Here is a 15637-nt window from a genome sequence, read left to right as displayed (position 1 = left end):
CCAAGTAAATTTACAGATAGGAAAATGAAAACAAAATAAATTGGATTGGGATAGTGAACTTAGCATACTGTACGAAAATAGAGGCCCAGAATCCACATCAAATTAAAAAAATTAAAGTTGTATAAAATAAATAACATAACAAATTTCACACATTTTTAAACCTAGAAAGAAAGTTTATTTTCGAAAGTTCCCAGCTTAAGCGAATCATGAAAAAAGACTTCTTACTAATTAATTAAAAAAATAACTTTTAGAATAAAAGTTTAAAAAAATAAATATATTTTATTAAAACATTCTTACTTAATTATTATCATTTTAATTCCCGTGTGTATTAACCACTTCCTCCGTTCATGTCATATTTACTATAAATATTTGATCAATAATACTTGTCATTTCATAAAATAAATGCATACATTATATTTTCTCTGCTCCTTTTTATAAGCCGCCTTTTAGATTGCACTAAATTAAGAAATTAAGTAATTTTATCCTTCTACCCTTATTTAATGTTTTTTTAAGTCAACTTTTCAGTATTATTTTTAATCTTCCACTCTTGGTGTTCTTGTATTTTAAAATTGTTGTGTGATTTATTGTTGTTAAGTGAGTTAAAAATTTACCGAAATATGAGAAACCATTATTTTGATGAAATAAATCGTTCTATTCCAAGAGGGTATATTATATAACCTTAGATAATGAAATTTTCAAGAAGTTTTAAGAGCTTGTTGGCGTTTAGTAATTCTATGCTCTATCAAAAAATTCTCCTTTCTTGTAGGCTCTATCAGGAAAGAGATTCAATCTTCATTAGAAGGGCACATAGTCATTTTCTAATTCCATCAATACGAACGGAAGTGTACTGTATAACTCTATGTTTATGTATAGAACTATACTAATTATTTCAAAGATATAATATGTGACCTTTTAATTGATTATATTAGTAATAAAAGATATTTAATTTGTTGTTGTGGGAAGTCTAGGACTATTATACTAATTTAAATTAAATAAAACAATATTATCAAAGTTTTTGTGAAATTAGGTCTTAGATCTAATTTACACCCTGAAAAGCTAGCTTAAATGGAGGAAGATTGCTCAAGCCCTTATAAGTAGTTCACTTATCTCATTAATCACTAATATGAGATTTTTAACATTCTTTAACACCCCACCTCACGCGCCATTGCTTAACATCTGGTGTTTGGGCAATTTTTGATTTTGGGGGCCGAACAACGGAAAGACGGACCCTGCTCTGGTACCATGCAAAAATTAGATCTTAGGCCTAACTCACACCCCGAAAGCTAGATCCATAGGGAGGAGGATTGCCCAAACCTCGTAAGGAGTCCACTCATCTCATTAACCATCGATTTGAAACTTTTGTCATTCGTAAATAATTTTTCAAATGAGATTATGATTTCTTAGATATAGAGGTATCTTTTGATCTGTGATATTTTTTATTTAACAAGTATAAAATATTAGTAATTTATAATCTTTATGTTATAAAATTTATATAAAATTTTGAAATATAAATTTTAATATTTTGAATTGATTTATAAAAATATAACAAATTAAATAAAATATTAATTTTATTTGATGATAATAAACTTCAAATTATCAATGGAATAATTTCTTCTTATTAAAAAAAATATAAGTACTACAATAATGATTTACTAAAAAAAATATATATAAATTTTGTATTTTTTCCGCGTTCTATTTTTTTAGCCGCGTCTATTAACTATATAAAAAAGAGAAGCCAGTGCGTAATTTAGAACTCAACCGACCGTCGGAATTTCTACGCTATCGACCGTCGGAATTTATGTTGAACTTTTAAGAGCTTGTTGGCTTCCCATTGGGGAATCGGAAAATCTTTGTATGGGTATTTAAGTGCTCTTCACGTTATCTTGTTTTTCTTCAACAAGTTCACTTTTGCATAATGGAATTCAAGAATCGACTTTTGCATGATGAATAAACCCTAAATTTATTTATTGATATTCTACTTCTCTTCCCATTATCTTGATATTCTTCCATTAAAAGTTGCAGGTTCGAATTCAAGAACTCGATTTTTAAATAAAAGTTCAACTCTTTTTGAAGTTACCTGGTATTGTTAGATTTTCTTGGAATAATTTGTTTTAAGAAAAAAAACCCAAGAAATTGTTGACTTTTTCAACTTACATTGTTATTCCTTCATGTCTTTTTGAATTCACAGTATTCTTCAATGCATATTTTAAAGAAATTGAAGTTTTCAAGAATATATTGACATGATAAATATCAAGGAATTTTGTTATTTTTCAAATAACTTATGTTGTTATCCTCATAATATTAATCTTTTAGGGAAATTAAAAAACCGAATTTGCTATTTGGAGTTCAATTCGGTCTGGGTTTGTCTTGTATGATTTCACAAGAGTTGTTGAGGAGTTAGTTTTCAGCATGGGTATTGTGATTTGTAGTATTTTGAATGAAGACAATCAATTAGACAGACTTCGTATACACCCTCACTGGCCATTTTCCTTTGCATGGTCTAGATTTTTCGACTTTGATTGTTTCTTAAATATGGAAAATAATGCCATGTAAGAGAATGAGAAATTTATATGGATAATCTTTTCTGATTTTGTTAATGTTTTCATTGGAGGACCAGTAGACGTGGACTCTGAAAACATCATAGTTAAGTGAACAACGATGGCAAGTCGTGCTTTCATACAGTTTTAATTGTTTAGACTAATTGCACCAGCGAAGTTGTCGGTGGCTTGCACAAAAGGTGAGACTATTCATTTTCAGCTTCCATTTTCTTCTGGGTTGAAACAGAGGAAGGGTTTTGGGGTGTTAAATCCATTTAGGTGTTTGTCTAATTGTTCTATTTCGTCTTCAGCAAACCCGTTGGAGTGGTCAAGAAGGTTATCGACGAAAAATTCATCAACTGAGGACTGTTGGTGGGCTGCTTCCAAGGCTGTTTTTCAATGCCTGTTAAAAGGCCAAAAAGAGAAACAGATGGGTATTTACAGGAAAGAAATCCCTTTATAGTAGATAGTCCTAGCATAGCATAATTCATTTATTATTCACCGCAATCGAATCCCTACATTATTATTTACCGCATAACAGTTTTTACATTGTTATCGCTGCTTAAACATTCCCTGTATGATTACTTTTACCAAATAATGTCTTACTATTTTGTATTGCAATTTTGTGACATTACTGAAGAAAGGGAGAGTGATATAGGGTGCTTTATCTTTTGTTACAACACTTTGTGACTGCCTCGTGGAGTATATTCTTCTGTAGATACTGAGGACCATGTCAATAAATGTCTATCCCTTTTGCGTAGTCGAGGATTATGATCTTTTGTTTTAAGTGTAGGTTAAGAGAGGAGTGGCTTGACTAATTGCCACAAAAAAAAGAAAAACATGTCAGTTTTTCATTTTTGTTCCATGTTAGATGTGCAATCAACTTGCAAGAAATAATGTGCAGCATTTAACTCCCTTCGTTGGCAACATTGATAGTGAACCTGTTTATCTGATAAAGCTATTTTGAAGTGTTTTTCAAGAATCTCTTATGGTGACTAGTTGATTTTTAATGGTACTTGTAGGATTGGCGCTCCATTCTTCTCTTTGTTGAGGATACTGTCACGAATCTTTGGACTGTAAGTAACTCTGTCTGTGAGAGCAACTCCACATTCCCTTTCCTGTAGGCTGCAGCCCCAGTTCAGTTACTATCTCTTAAGCTACTTTTGGAAAACCTGACCGGAGAGTGTACTGTCAGGAGAGAGATTCGATCTTCAACAGAATATTCTGTTGGAAAGTTCTTCTGAAAAGCACGACACCGTGTCCAGATTCATCTCTCAGACAGAATTTCGAAGTTGGTCAATTCATTGATCTCTTGATCATTGCACAGTTTGTGTAAACTGGAAATCCAGAAACTCAGAGCAACTCCTTTCATCCAATGCAGGTAATTTGCTCTTGAGTGCTCGTATGTGTTAATAATCAATGATGTCAGGAAGTGTGTGCGACTAATTAATGTTCTTTTCCACTCTGCAGAAACTAGAGCTTTAAGGGAACTGTAGCATTCTGCAAAAGCTATCTTCTCAGAGCTTCCACAGCAGTCATACCATCAGTGCGATCAATCTACCGCCCAAAGTTGTGGTGACAATGTATTCTGATGAAAGGTAATATTATCAAATTTGTACGGAGGGTAGGTCTCTTTCTGATATTATCTCCAATATGTTAGTAACTACCATAACCTGATGTTTCTCTTTTCAGTTCAAGTGTGAAAATTAAACTTGTTAACATGTGGAAAAGCTAATAAAAAACTCAACGGGGTACTCAAGTACCTGCTATGGGGAGTCAAAAGAAGGTTATTAATCCTGCCATATGTTCCTGACCTGAATTTTTCTATTGCTTGTTTCAGTTAATTAGCTTAATTTCTTTCACCCACTTTTCACGATTTTCTTAGACTGCATTCTTAATGACCACGAAAGCATTAGAGCCACAGTCTTTTTCTAATTCCGTCTTGCTATTGTTCTAATCCTATATTAATTTTGAAGTTAACCTCAAGTATTAAATTTAATGGATAATATTTCATTCTTTTAACAGTTACATGTAATCACAGTGGGAGGAAAAACCACCTTTCAAATAGTGTGTGATTATGTGCTGAGTCATGCATGCTGGCATATAATCCAAAAACACTAAAGTTGCTTCGGTCACTATATATCACTCACTTCATCACTCCATTAAAGCACAAAATAATCTTCTCTTTTTCTTCCTTTACTTTGCTTTCTCCATTTTTTTCTTCTTCTCTTCTCTCTATTGTTATTGGGTCTCTTCGTAACAAGGGCGGTGCTAAGGAGGTGCAAGTAGAAATTATAAATGTTGAGGAGGAAATGAAGAAAAAAATAGAAAAAAGTTCAGGTGAAATCCCTCCATTAGATGTGAAAGACTATGAAGATCTAGGGTTGATTTGGAGAAATTAGGTGAAATTAGTTATGAAAATGTTGGCATAGATTTTCATGCCATGTTTTCTGATTTTTTTCCTAAAGATGAAGAGAAGGCTTAAAGGAGATGCTCTGAACTCTTTCCTGTCATTTTTTTTTTTTTTGAGGATTCTCTTTTCTGTCATTTCTTTGTTGGAAATTGTTACTAAAATTCATGGGAGGCTAAATGTTTCATAAAAGCTTAATTAACGTTAGTGCATCAGCAATGTCAAAAATTATGTAGTTATTCAAAAGCGATGCTTAATTAATTCGTATGCACCAATGTGAAAAAAATTGTGCAGGTAACGAGTCAACTACAACAAATTTAATATGGGATTAGAAAAAATTAATTCTAATTTATTGTATTAATAAAACTATTTTTTAGTATTATTATTTTGATTTTGCCGTGAAAACTATAAATAACACCCACATGTCATGACACACCACATGCACATTTTAGAATTCACCACTGTCACTTACACCAACCACTTGTCCATACACTATCGGTGCATGTTAGAGTACACCGGATTTCTGTTCTTTAACCGTCCCAATGACTATGTATCTTCTCATATACTAGTACTACTGCTCAAGTAATTTTTTTTTGGAACCGAGGTTAACCTGCAGACACTACAACCTCTAGTATAGCCTCTGCACTTTGTGAGCACTTTGCAGTCAATGATCGTTATGTATTTTACAAATAGCCAGTTCCAAGGAAGAAAATGCACTACAAATAATAGTTTTCTCACAATTCAAAACAAATAAAAAGATATTGATTTACATACTTTACTTTTAAATTGTACTCTTTCCTGATTGATCTTTTGGTGTTTACATATATAATCTGGAAGTCCTGAGAGGGTCTTGTATTCTCTGGAAGAGTCTCTGCTAAGAATCTCCCTTGTGCATCCTAGTGTCTCCTACAAATTTGTTGATATTGAAAGGTCTGTCTTTGTTATTTCAGCTAACTTGAGGATATTTCCTGTCTGCTTTCTTCAGATTTTGTTTATTTGTATGCAGTGAAGATGACCTGCTATGCACACGTGCTTCTCCTTCTCCATTGCTGCCATTATCCAGTGGGTTTTGAAGTGATCTGAGTACCCATTGAATGCAAGTGATGGTTCATTCAAACTCTGAAGATACATCTCAGGTCCTGAAATACAATTCACATCTCTTATTTAGTGCTTGAGGGACCAACTTTGTACTAACACCTTGCATTATCTAATATTGGACACCAGTTAAGCACAAAGTTAAGAAGCCACCTTAGTTTGCTTATAGTGAAAACATAAGAAACTGAATATCACTGGATGATCTGGCTAGAGAAGTTCCAGTGGTTGGAAGTTTACCAGGAAAGTTAACGTTGTCAGAAAAATGACCACTTCTCTACAGGAATAATCACCAACAAGAGGCACGACTTTGTGGAGGGTAGGTGCGACATGACTAGACGATCATCTGAAAAGAGTCACGCATCTGTCTGAAGGTTATACGAAAGAGGCATGACTCTGTTAGAATGGTTGTAGTAGAGAGGCATGACATTGCTAGAACTATCAGTGGAAAGATGTCTTCTTAACCAGTTGCCTAAAAGAGGTATGTTCTTCCGGAATGACCACGAGAGAGAGAGAGAGAGAGATGCGATACTGAAGAGAGAAGGCACCGATAGTACAGCGTGCAGGTCTTTGGTAGGTGGGTGGGTTGTCGGAGAGCAGTAATGCTAGTTGCCGATATGGAGAGTCTAAAGAAGGTAAACCATTCTTGCCATTTGTTCCTGTGATGATATGGCCCTAGGGCCTAACCGAACCCTAAAAGCCGGCTCATGGGGAGACGATTGTCCAAGTCCATTTAACAGTCCACTAGTCTATTATCCAATCGGGAGCTCAAGCAAGATGAACCTTTCTCTCATACCGTGTGTAGATATGACCCTTGGTCTTGATTCAACCCCAAAAGCTTGCTCATGAGGAGAGAATTGCCTAAGTCCATATGAGTAGACCACCAATCCATTCTCCAACCCACTCTAACAGTTCCCGTCCTGAATAAGAGCTTAATATTTCTATTGCATGTTTCAGTTAATTAGCTTCATTTCTTTCAACCACTTTTCAAGTTTATCTTAGACTGCATTCGTATGAATCATCAAAGCACTAGAGATTTCAGTGTTTCTTTTAAGTGTCCTAGTCCACATAGTCTCTTTCAAATTCCATCTTGCTTATGTTCTGATTTTGTGGTAGAAATGTCATGCCTGACGTTTTTATTCAAGTTTTCAGAATTTGCACCAACAAAAAACTCAAAGTATCTTATATTCTTGGACAAAATGGAGGAGCCTCTGTCCAGAGATTACAGTTGAGTACCTTAACTATATCGCAGACGGTTTTGTGACTTCCTCTCTATTTTGTTAATATGATGGTCTCTTTTCTTTCCAATTTCAGATGCAGAGCGCTCCTGGAACTAGTGTTAAGAATCAGAATAATATACTCGATGGCACTTCTGGTATCTTGCATCTTGTTGGTGCTTGATGGGTTCCTGATATCATTGATAAAAACTGCCTGGTGGAGGATTCCAAAGTTCTTTAACATGTTGATAAGAAGTTTATTACGCTTGTAGACGGAAGAACACTTGCTATAATTGATCAGGTCTATACTGTCCTTGGCATAATCCATTATGTTCGTTCTTGGTTTCTCATAAATTTCCTTACAATGCATTTGCTTTCAAAACTGTTTCTCTTAGGAGTCGTTTGGTTGGAATCATTAGCAAATACAAATCTCAGCATAAACTTCGGCATAATAGTATAATATTTGTTGGTGTCATGTAAGTAAAAGTGATAACTGCAGAACTATGTATCACTCAGTTATCTGCATAAGAACAATAAGCTCGACATAACTTATGCAGCGTCTGGTTGGCAGTATTTAACTGTTCATTATAATATCCTCATGACTTATGCCAGAATTATGCGGGATAGATTATGATCTTTTGTTTGATTCTAGCATTTATCTTTGTTGAGCATTACACTCATTATCATGTTCTACAGCATGCTGCAGATGAGCGAATTCGTTTGGAAGAACTGCGTGAGAAGGTCATTGATGTGTCATTTCGAAGTGGAGTCTGTAGCTTAGTGAATTATCAGGTCCTATCTGGACAAAAGAGGAAAACAACCTATCTTGATTTCGAGCAAGAATTGTTATGTTTATAGTCATCTTATGTAAAATAGATTTGCCTTGCCCTGCTTGCCTTGTGTAGAAGACTTGAAACTCTTTATAAAAGGTAATATCGATTTTGAATCTTTGACCCTACTTTTGCAGTTCATGCCTGAAATCGGTTACCAATTATTACACAATTATGCTGACCATTCGAAACTGTGGTTGTGGTTGGATCTGCAACATTTATTCTCTAGCCTCAAGATTATTTACCAGGTAAATTATGGATCTTTGTTTATATTTTCATCAGAACCGGTCTGGAACTTGATAAAGTTGCCATTTACCTAAAATTCCATTCCACTAAATTTGCAGCATTCATTGAAGTTTAACCTAACTCTAGCATGAAATGATATGTTTTGGTTAAAGCGGGAGCTTAAATCTGATTCACAAGCAACCAACATATGTTACACTCCTCAGGGTAACATTCTGTAATACTTGTTTGTCATATTATACATTCAAAAAGTTAAGTACCTGTAAACCATTGCAAGTCAGTCTTATAAAGGAATGGTAAATATAGTATTGATTGTAGTTGTTAAATACAGGATTAGGAAGGGCATCAACTATTAGATCATGAGAATTGGGATTAGGAATTATTGGGAATAAAGCTACAGTGTAGTAAATACACAAGGGCTGGGAGAAAATGGTCACCTGCATTCTAGAGCCTTTTACTACACTTTTGTGCTTATTCTTACGAATTCCTGTTCTTCTTTCTCAAGGGTATGTTCATGTCTAACTGTGGAAAACAAAGCATGATGACTTCTCAGTCTACTTATTCCATTCTGCGGTATCAATTCTACAATTTATATTAGTTCTGTGCTCCATCTTGTTGAAAGCAAAAAGGATTTTATGTTTTAATTGGGTTTGTTATAGCGACTGAATTATGAATTGGAAAATCGGAAAATCTAATCTATCTATGGGTATTTTACTGCTCTTTCCACAGGAAAGTTCAAGAACTTATGTTGGAATTCAAGAACCCGACTTTTGCATAATTGAATTCAAGAACTCAACTTTTGCATAATTGAATTCAAGAACTCGACTTCTGCATGATGATTTTTACAAGAAAAAATCAAGAAGTTGTTGGTATTCCCCTAAACCCTAAGTCAATCATCCGTTGATCTATTTATTGTTATCCTACTGCTCTTACCATTATCTTGATGTTCTTGTATTAAAAGTTGCACATTGGAATTCAACAACTCGATTTTGCATGTTGGATTTTTAATAAAAGTTGAAGAACTTTTTGGCTTTGAAAGAAAATTCAAATATTCATTTTTTATAAAGTAAGTTATGTTGTCATCCTCTCAATGTCTGTTAAGGATGTTCAAGAATTTGTTTCCCCTGCTTAACTGACAAACAGGAACTTGTTTTGAATGAAGACACTGAATTGTAGACTTAAAACACCCTCACTGGCCCTTTTCCTTTACAAGGTCTGGACTTTTTGACTTTGATTATTTCTTAAAAAACAGAAAATTGTTTTTTTGAGAAAAAAAAACAATTTTCTATTTTTTAAGAAAAATAGAAAATTGTGTTACGTAAGCAAATGGGTAGTATCCATTAGGATAGGTATAAAACAACTAACGCGGTCTTTGTTGTCCTTGAAGGCCCCACTCACATAATTACTGGCTCCTTTTCTTTACAAAGTCTAGACTTTTTGACTTAGATTATTTCTTAAAAATGGAAAATTTTGCTAGGTAAGAGAATGAGTAGTATCCATTAGGATAGGTATAAAACTACTAAATTGGTCTTTGTTGTCCTTGAAGGCCCCACTCACATAATTACGGAGATGAGATATATTTGTTATTGATCATTACTATATGTAGAGATGTTTGATAATTTATTCTTACTGAAGTTGAGTTGGAACATACATATTGGTGTTCAAGTACTTTACTTATGGAGACAGTATGTGTGTCTCTTTCTTTCATATTCTTTTATGCTTCCTTTTTGTCTGACCATTCTAACCATGTTTTCAAATGCTTCCTTTACACCAGCGACAGAAAAAACAGCCGATATGCATGCTTTGCCAGCAAGCTTTGACTTTAAAGCAGAGGGTTTGAGCTCTATTTCCGACATTTTTTTTGTTGGAAATTGTTACTAAAAAGGCTCACGGGAGGCCTAATAGATATCGTAGAAAAGTTTTAACTATCAATGATGACAGGAAAAGTGTGCAACTAGTTAATATTCCTTTCCATTGTCCAGAAACTGCATCATTTTCTACACTTTGTTTCCCTAACAACCATGGCTTAATTTGCAGGTCCTTCGGTATTTCTTCATCAACTTATTTCAGTATGTTGTCCTGGCAAAAGAAACAGAAACCTAAACTTTGGTTAATATTTACTAATATCGGATGCTTGTTTTTTTTTCTGTTTTTGTTTTCCTTGGCCTTGGTAATGCAAATATCAATTCTAGATTTTTTCCAGAAGATCAATAATTAAATTACTTCATGACATAGCTGTGTGTTTTGACAGTGCTTCTGACATTGAGAAGCAAAGTAGATATCAGATATATCCGCTGTTTTTGTTGAACCTAAACTGTCCATGATCTTTATATGACTCAACTTTGGAATCCTTCAAATACCTCTGAGCAATTTAAGGTGAGATATTTTGTTGGTATTTATGTTTTAGTTTGTTTCTGGGTTGAGAAACGAATGTGGGTCTTGTCTTTGGATTTGTTTTTATTGAATCCTGTTTGTGTTGGGGTTTGTTTTGAGAGAATTGGTTTGGGCTGTTTTCTGTTTAAAAAAATTGAAAAGACCTCATCAATTTTTTGAAACTTTAATATGGGTGAAATTTATATGTTAAAACTGGCTATACATCATTATTTATTACTATCCGTATAAGATTTCAAAGTATCATAGAGGAGCCCCTGACAGGCAAGGCCCTTCCTTCACAGCTGTTCCTGGAGAACAATTCAAAACCACGTTTCTAGCTTCTGTTGGTTGCAAAACTGAACAGGCCAATGATCTCAATTTTGAGGTTTTTTTTAAAGAGGTAGGGGACTTGATCAGCTGATGTTTATGGGTCAGGTCTTTCTGAATTATATTATATGATGGTGATGCTTGGTCACATATACATTCATAGTGAAGAAAATCTTAATAATTATTTAAAACCACAGCTATTCTCTCCTCTAAGTTGGATGGGACTCGCATAAATAAATAAAATAAAAAAATTTCCTTCAATGTAGATAGTCCCTGCGTTGCATTATATTATTCACCGTGTAATAATCCCCACACGTTTATTTACCACATAACAGTTTTTACATTACTATAACTGAATAAGTAATACTTTAATCAAATAATGTCTTACTCTCTGGTATTGCAATTTTGTGATATTACTAAGTAAAGAAGAAAGATATAGTGTGATTATCTTTTGCTTCATCTTTTTGTGACTGTCTGGCGGAGTATATTCTTGTGTAGAAACTGAGGCCTATGTCTAAATAAATGTTGTCCCTTTTTACATAGGCAAGGATTGTTATCTTTTGTTTGATTCTAGCATTTATCTCTGTTGAACATTATCTTTTTTCGAGAACCGCCTACAGTTCCAACTAAAAAGAACTAAAAGTGTGAAATAATTTTTCATTATCTCAGTTGAAGTACTGAGCCTCCCGATATCGGGAGACTCAGTACTTCAACTAGTCTCCATGTTCCTCGAATAGATCTCTTAGTTGTTGAGAAGGTTGCCAACCGCACAAGCCTGGGCTGGGCCTACCTCCATCCCTAGAGGAGCCGTATGAGGCGGAAGCTCCACGTACGGTTATGAAGCCGAGCCTTTCCAGCAATGGGGCCTAGGGACCGATATGATAATTGGTTTAGGTAGGGCGGCTGGCCTACTGCATAATAATGTGAATGAGTCTAATCTCTTCCATCTGAGGGATGAATTGTTGGAATATATGAAACAGGATATCCTTTTATTAGGGGGTGTTATGCATAGAGCTCAAGAAATATACACTCATTGTCATGTATTACAGCATGCTGCAGATGAGCGAATATTCGTTTGGATGAACTGCACGAGAAGGTAATGATTGTCTAAAAACTCAATGAAGTGTCATTTAAACTTGGAGTCCGTAACTTACTGAATTACCAGGTCCTATCTGGAAAAATGAAGATAACAACCTATCTTGATTCTGAGCAAGGATTGGTGCGTTATTTTGATAAAAGGTAACATTGATTTTGAGTCTTGTGGTGATGTCTTGAAACTGTTCATGATAGGTAACATTGATTTTGAGTCTTTGACCATGCTTTTCCTGGTCATGCCTAAATTTGGTTACCAATTACTACACAGCTATGCTGGCCAAATTCAAAACAGGGTTTGGATCTGCAACATATATTATTAAGCTTCAAGATCATTTACCAGGTGAGTTACGTCTTTGTTTAGATTTTTCATCACACAAACAGTCTATGGAACTTGATAAAATTGCCATTTACCAGAAATTCCATTGCACTAAATCGCAACATTTATTGAAGTCAAACGTAATTCTGATTCACAAGCAGCCAACATCTGTCACACTTCTTGCGGTAACACTCTCTAATACTTTTCTCTGTCTAATACTTGTCTCCGTCATATTATACAAAAGTTAACTACATGTAAACCATTTGCAAATCAGCCTAACAAGGGAAAGGTATTGGTACTGATTGTAGTTGTTAATACAGGATTGGTTGCTCACCTACATTCTCAAAGCTTTTACTGAACTTCATAGCTTATTCTCTTCAACATTCGTATTCCTCCCTCTGAAGGATATATTTCTGTCTAAGAGCACTTCTATTCTGAGGTATCAATAGCACAGTTTATATCAGTTTTATGCTCCATCTTGTTAAAAGCAAGAAGGATTTTTTAGGGTTTAAGGCTTTTTATTCGCTATGTTGGTCGGACTCTTCAAAAATGTCTGCGGGTGCTTGTTGGATTCGCCAAAAATAGTGTATTTTTGGAGAATCCGAGACGGGTGCGACATCAAAACTGGAGAGTCCGCGGAACTAAGTTTATTTGTGCCCTTTATCTCCCAAGGTCCATTTATGTTTTGATTGGGTTGATTCTAGCAAGTGAATCATGAATTGTAACTTACAAGGGAAGAGTGTTTTTGTTCTAATACATCAATGACAAGGCCTTGAAGCTTGAATTTCAAGCTTCCAACTTAATATGGAGAACTATTCATGACATCATTCATGTTTTAGGAAATATACTCCACTAGCTAATAAGATGTTGGTTCATCTTAGAACAACAAACTCGGGTTAATAAGCATTTCTTGTCCAATACTTAACTCTTTTCCTCTCCCCACCGAATATCCCTCTCAAAAACGGACCTCCTATGATGATATCCTTGCACTTTGTCAATCCAAGTTGAGTCATAATCGCTTCAGCATGCACGGTTTTCTCAACTGTAAATGTTTTAGGAAATATATCCTATAATTCATAAGAAAATGATTGTTTTCTTGATAATACAAGTTCCCTGTATTTTGGGCGTTAATCTAACTGATGTGGATCTGAGACACTAACTAGCTCTCATATTTCACTCCATTTAACTCTAAATCTTTCCTCATGTGGAATCTTTGCTTAAATGCCATGTCATGTTCTCTGAATAATGTATTTACAACCCACAGCTTACTGATACAGATGGATCATCAATAGTACCCCCATCAGTGAACTGGGTTCTGAATAACAAGGCGGGAGTACAATAATGTTTGAAGACGCATTGTTTCCTTGAGAATGTTCTCTCATTGTTGAGGAAAATTGCATTTCAGGTGTTGGAACTGCATTTGATGTTATTTTTAAGAGAGAATTCCATATCATTAATAGCATGTTTTCATCCATTAGTGTGCTCATGGGCAAGCGACTACTGTCCCTCTTGCCAACTTGGGTACTCTGCATGAGCAGATTGCTAAGTTAGGTTCGTGGAGTAGGAGTTCCTCTGAGGCCTGTCATGGATTGCGTTGGCATGAAACCAACTTAGAGCTCTCATGAGTATACCTACCAAGCAATCATTTCGAGCTGAAATCAGGTTTGCGATCTTTACAGTCACCTCCTTATTCCGTCCGTCTTTTACTTAATGATTTCAACCAGTTCAACTAAAAGCTGAAAACAAAAGAAATTGGGTTGGGCAAAAGTGATGTACAAAAACAAAGAACTTAGCATACAATATTCCTTATTTCAAATCGTGCTCTAATTTTACCAAACGAATCGACCAAATTCCTTAAGACATGGTGTCCGTCTTAATTTTCTGTATGAATTGAACATTTCATAATCTTTTGTCTCGTATTTGATGTCTTCAAGAAGAAATAATCTTTTGACCAATTCTTTCAATTCAAGACAAAAGAACAAAAAAGGAAATTTCAATTTGACCTGTTAGTTATATCTCTAAAAAAAAATAAATTATTGTGGATTGTGTTAAGTTGCAAAAACGTGTTTCCCTGCTGACGATCAAGCTTTATTTAATTCCTTTTTTAGGTAAAATACAATTGGCCTTAAAATTGATTTTTTTTTTTTTAATTCAACGAAACTATCTTACAAAATTCTTTGCTCATGCATGGATCATTATATTTGACTACCGTGTTTTCATATGTTATTTCCATTTCAATTTATATAACAATATTTGAATGGTGCTAAAATATTTAAGTCATTATTTTAAAACAAACTGATAAAAAATAATATATATATCTGTTTGAAGAGATCCAGCCAATCATCTTATTGACAAGTTCACCTGATGGACGGTTGATTAGTTCATTATATTCAAAATTTTACTGGAATTTTGATTAGATTTGCATCACATTGCAAGGAGATAGCGCTTTCAACATGAATTTTTCTATTTCTAGGACTTGAATTAGAAAACTCTTAATTAAGGACGAAGAAATCTCACCACTGCACCTATTGATAATTCCTTAAAGACTTTGTTGTCTCGTGTAAAACACATAATTTTAACTAGTTAATTTATTTTCTTACAATTGTTTTTTATTCTTATTAATAAATAAATTGGCAAGTAGATTCTGTCTGGTGAGGTGCGTACCAAGTCAAAGTCAGCAAGAAGAATAAGAATCAAAAGAATTATTAGATGGCTACTAATAATATATATTAAAAAACAATCAAAACTATATTTGACTATATATTTAATTAGAAAGCCCTTTCATAAAATAGGTGACTAATTGCTAATATTTCTTTATTCTTTACTCAATCAAATTCAACCTCCACCTTGGTGAAAAGGCGACATTTATTGTTAACATATTGTATAGAATTTTTTTAGTTTCGATTTTGGTGTTCGGGGTTTATATTGGATTAGTGATTAAATTTGAATCGCGAATTACATAATTCATTTTTAAAAGCTTGTCTTTATTAAAAATTTAAATCTGAAATCTTTAATTGAGGGTGAAATAATCTTTTCATTATACCAAAATCTTTATTGATAACATACACGGTATAATTTAAAACTATATATAGTCAATCTTATTGGCCTAAACAAAGTAGCTAAAAGCAAACAAAATTGTTGTATGCTTGTTATCAATTTATATTTAAATTTTATACACTTACAATACTTTTAAAATT

The 15637-nt window shown here is 34.1% G+C and overlaps 2 long non-coding RNA genes across 14 annotated transcripts; both read left to right on the top strand.

The window, feature by feature from the left end:
• Nucleotides 1-1711: 1711 nt before the first annotated feature.
• LOC101245725 (uncharacterized) lies at nt 1712-10275 on the top strand. Of its 11 annotated transcripts, XR_011214781.1 has the most exons (17): nt 1718-1858; nt 2618-2737; nt 2849-2971; nt 3560-3613; nt 3733-3918; nt 4008-4135; nt 4230-4323; nt 5785-5877; nt 5954-6083; nt 7192-7266; nt 7354-7557; nt 7953-7997; nt 8224-8334; nt 8431-8536; nt 8835-8902; nt 9059-9198; nt 10104-10275. It is a non-coding gene; the product is annotated as an uncharacterized lncRNA (long non-coding RNA). The 11 variants fall into 11 exon arrangements; XR_011214784.1 differs by lacking the exon at nt 10104-10275 and having other exon boundaries at nt 1712-1852; nt 7963-7997; nt 9059-9199; XR_011214782.1 differs by lacking the exon at nt 10104-10275 and having other exon boundaries at nt 1712-1852; nt 7963-8048; nt 9059-9199.
• Nucleotides 10276-10996: 721 nt separating this feature from the next.
• Nucleotides 10997-14116, top strand: LOC138341836 (uncharacterized). Of its 3 annotated transcripts, none has more exons than XR_011214780.1 (7): nt 10997-11923; nt 12010-12125; nt 12195-12268; nt 12393-12464; nt 12539-12625; nt 13718-13845; nt 13919-14116. It is a non-coding gene; the product is annotated as an uncharacterized lncRNA (long non-coding RNA). The 3 variants fall into 3 exon arrangements; XR_011214778.1 differs by lacking the exon at nt 13919-14116 and adding an exon at nt 12761-12879 and having other exon boundaries at nt 13718-13914; XR_011214779.1 differs by lacking the exon at nt 13919-14116 and adding an exon at nt 12761-12879 and having other exon boundaries at nt 13705-13914.
• The last annotated feature ends 1521 nt before the right edge of the window (nt 14117-15637 follow it).

Source organism: Solanum lycopersicum, chromosome 2 (assembly GCF_036512215.1).
Source record: "Solanum lycopersicum chromosome 2, SLM_r2.1".
In the NCBI taxonomy this organism is placed as follows: domain Eukaryota; kingdom Viridiplantae; phylum Streptophyta; class Magnoliopsida; order Solanales; family Solanaceae; genus Solanum; species Solanum lycopersicum.
The sequence above is the reverse complement of the archived record's forward strand: the minus strand, read 5'-3'. Positions and strand labels throughout refer to the sequence as shown.